The sequence below is a fragment of the Myotis daubentonii genome, chromosome 10 (genome assembly GCF_963259705.1).
Source record: "Myotis daubentonii chromosome 10, mMyoDau2.1, whole genome shotgun sequence".
Lineage (NCBI taxonomy): Eukaryota > Metazoa > Chordata > Mammalia > Chiroptera > Vespertilionidae > Myotis > Myotis daubentonii.
Genome location: NC_081849.1, coordinates 34582137 through 34586507, shown reverse-complemented (window position 1 = coordinate 34586507; position 4371 = coordinate 34582137).

Here is a 4371-nt window from a genome sequence, read left to right as displayed (position 1 = left end):
GACTGAGAGGGCCTCGAGGGATCTTTTTGAGGTGATGGAATTGCCAGATGTCTCCTGAGAGGTCAGAATCACCCCTGGCCGAGAGCCACCGTTTATTCAGTGCCCCTTATGTCCCATGTTCTGTCCCGAGGGCTTGGGGATACAATCACTCAGTTTATCCTTGGATGTGGGAATCAAAAGGCAAGAAGTTAGTTGGCAAATTCAATGTAAAGTGTGTAGTGTGCGTGTTTGGGAGTGAGTGGGATGGTGGGGCAATGAGAAAGAATCAGAGAACGCTTTCTATTGAAAGTGACCCTCCATGAAGACCTGAGGGTCGGTATGAGTTAGGTAGGCGTTTGACGACGGAGAGGCAGAGCAGGTGGATTTCCGCCCAGACCCAGCGACACCTGTGAAAGTGCTGTTGCCTGGAGTCCAGAGAAACTGAGAAAGTTCACTTCTGCTGAAGGATTTGGAAGAGGGCAATGGCAGTCGATAAGGCTCCAGAGGTGGCAGTTAGAAGCCAGGTCACGTGACAGGTTTCAACGTCTCTACTTGAATGACCTCAAGCTGAGCATGATATTTTAAAATGCATTTTAGAGAAGAGAAGTCATCGCATTGCTTAAGTACTCAGAAGTGCTTCCTGTGGTGTAGAAAAACACACATGAACTGTTAGTAATTTACTCGTGTTGAATCACGTAGCCACAAATATTTATTTTTATTACTTAGTAAATACGCAGAGAACATTTAGAGTTTACTACCTGTCAGACACGAAGTGTTTCTAAAAAATTAACTCATTTAATCCTCATAACAATCCTGCAAGGTAGATACTACTTTTTTTTTAGCAGCTTTATTGAGGCTTAATTTATGTACCATAAAATTTAACTATTGTAAATGTACCATTCAATGATATTTATTAAATGTGTAGAGTTGTACAATCAGCACCACAATGCAGTCTTAGAATATTTCATCACCTCAAAAAATTCCCTTGTGCCAGTTTGCAATCAATTCTACTCCCACCGTAGTCACAGGAAACCACTGATTTGCTTTCTGTCTCCATAGATTTGCCTTTTTTTGGAAAATTCATAATATGACAAATATATAGGGTGTCCCCAAAATTTATACACACTTTAATAAGCTAGCTGATAACTCAATTTTGAAAATGACTGTGTGTTAATAAGCACTGACTTTATAATCATTCAAAGTGTGTATACATTTTTTTTTGGGATACTATATATATACTAGAGGACTGATGCATGAAATTCATGCAAGAGTAGGCCTGCCTTCCCCCAGCTGCTGGTACCAGCTTCCCTCTGGCACCCGGGAACCAGTCTTCCCTCGCAGCCCTGGCTTCGTCCAGAAGGTTGTCTGGAAGGATGTCTGGTCGAGTTAGCATATTATACTTTTATTATTATAGATTGGCATCTGATTTCTTTCACTTGACATGATGTTTTTGAGATTCATTCATGTTGTAGCATGTAATAGTTTCTTTTTATTGCTGAGTAGTATTCCATTGTATGGATGTACCACATTTTGTTTATCCACTAAATAGTTGATGGTGTTTGGACTGTTTGCAGTTCGTGGCCATTATGAGCAATGCTATGAATATTTGCATACAAGTCTTGATGTGGACATATATTTTCCTTTCTTTTGGGTAGATACCTGTGAGTGGATACTGGGTCTAATGGCTTCACTTTTTAAGGAACTGACAAACTGTTTTCCAAAGTGGCTGTTCAGGTAGATACTCTTATCACATGGCCCAGATTTTATTGATGGGGAAAATGAGGCCTGGAGAGATTTGGAAGCATGTACAAGGTCATAAAGCCTATAAGTGGTGGAGGTGGGAATGGAACCTGTGCAGTTTGGAGCTGGCCTCTGACCTTGACACTGAACTTTGGCAGCCACTTCCTGGGTTGGAAAGTGTCCTCAATTTCAAAGAAGGAACCTCGTCTACTCTTTCTTTCTTGAGTTTTGGTTTCAAACTGCTGGGGAACACGTTATTCAGCTCTGTCCGTGGGAACTGGGCTTGAAAGAATTTCTGTGATGTTCCTTTCCTTCTTTACTCCTAAGGTCATTCCCTAAGCAAATTTCAGCCCACTCAAGTATTTTTATTTTCATGTTCCTTCCGTGAGAAAAATGAACAAACCTTGTGAGTGTTTGCAACTGGGATTTGTAAAGTCTCCTGTGACCAAATCCCCCTTCTTGGACCAGGAACCACCTTCTTAGGACAAAATAACATCCTAGCTGCTGATTCAATGTGTGTGCCCGTGGTTTTCTTTTCATGCAGCAGTGGTTCAGTCCACAGTGCACATGCCAGCGATGGCTTGTGGGCTGACTTTCAGGTGCTCAGGGGCCAATTGCTTAAAAGACCCTTTTCTCTGCCTGGTAATTCCTTCCTCCAGTTTTAAAGGCCAGCACAGTCATCACTCCCTCCTGTTCCAAGACTTGATGTGACCACCAGCCTCTGCACCCTGACATTCCTGAGGATTAGGAAAGAGTAAGTCTGCCTGCTCTCCAATAGGCTCTAAACCAGTGAGGAGATGCATTTTTAGTCCTTTGGGTTAACTTCTACATTAACATGCAATTTTGGTGATTGTTCCTAAAGAGATACAAACTACCTTGAGAGAGGCCTACTCATAGTTAAGGTCATGGAGACGCTCTGCTAGGGTCTTTGAGTTCTAGTAATAAATTCTTTGGGAATGAGGGGTTTCTAGGTGCCATTACTCTGGGAATATAATGCCATATTGACCAGGACAAGGCACAACTGTGATCCTAACTCAAGTCCCAAATATTAAGCCCTAAACCTGTCCCCTAGGACTCCTCCAGAATCCCTTTGTGAGCCTGCAGCGGGGATGTGTCCCTCTTCAGGAGTCTTGTGCCATTCATTCAGCCTCTTATGGCCCTTATCATAGTACATTGACATCTTCAGTATCTCCCACTGTAATGTAAAGTGCAAAGAGGAAGTATGTGTATGTGTGTGTGTGTGTGTGTGTGTGTGTGTGTTAATCTCAGGTACAGAGAGGGTTGGGTTAATGGTTCCCTTCAATTTATAGCTCACTATTATACATACAAGTCCCCACCCTTGCTCTTTTAAATTTTATTTTTCTCTTCCACTCTTGATTCCCCCACTCATATTATTATGAACTAAAGGCCCGGTGCATGAAAATTCGTGCACTCGGGGGGTGGGGAGGGCTCAGCCCGGCCCTCACCCTCTTGCAACCCAGCAGCCCTTGGGGGATGTCCGACTGACAGCTTAGGCCCACTCCCCATAGTCTAAGCCACAGTTGGACATCCTTAGAGCTGCCACAGAGGTGGGAGAGGCTCCTGCCACCGCTGCTGTGCTCGCCAGCCATCAGCCTGGCTGTGGCTGAGTGGCACTGGCCCTGTGGGAGTTCACTGACCACCACAGGGCAGCTCTGGCCGTGCTGCCACCTGTGGCCTCCCTCTCCGGGAGCGACCAGCAGGCTGATCAGGGGATGGCGCTGGCTGGCGAGCAGCCAGTCCCGACCTCTATAGCCCTTCCACTGCCACCAGTCGCTGCTCCTCAATTGCCATTCCCTCCCTCTGCCTGCTGGCACCTGCCTTGGCTGGCCTGGCGCCTCCCTCTCGCCAGTCCTGCCCCCCACTGACCAGTCATTCCACTGTTTGGGCGATTTGCATATTAAGCTTTTATTATAAAGGATGGTCTTTGGTTGATTACCTCCCACCCACCCACCCATCTATGATTGGGGCTGGGAAGGGACATTGGAGTTTGGCCAGCCATGGAGGGACTGCGGGAGGGCTCCAGGGCATGTCCTGCCTATCTCACTCAATCCGATTGGCCAGACCCCAGCAGCAAGCTAACCTACTGGTTGGAGTGTCTCCTCCTCCTGGTGGTCAGTGCATGTCACAGTGACTGGTCAACCAGCCGGCTGTCTGCCCCCTTTAGTCACAAAATTATTCTATATTCTCTTCTATTAACTTCATAATTTTACCTAGGAAACTGTTCAGGGCTGTTTTTATTTCAGAAAGAGTGGCTTCATCTAAAGCAGACGCAGTGGTCATTACATGGGTCAATAGCTGGGTTCCTGGAATGTCAAAGGAAAATATGGAGCTTAAACCAAGAGTGAAAGAAAGGGCAAATGTTACCAGTTAACAAAATCAAATTAGCAATGAGTTGGAAATAATCTCTGCCAAAAAAGGTTTGTGTTACAGAAATGAGGAGGCTGCCACCTAGTGGCCGTATATCAAAACAACACTGTTTGATCCTCACTCCTAAGAAATGATAGGAAACACGGTGCTTACAATATGTTAGGCACTATGCTAAGAATTTTGCCCATTACAACAATAACCCCACTAAGAGCTGGTCCTGGCCTGCGTTTCTCAGTGGTTAGAGCATCAGCCTTCACACTGGAA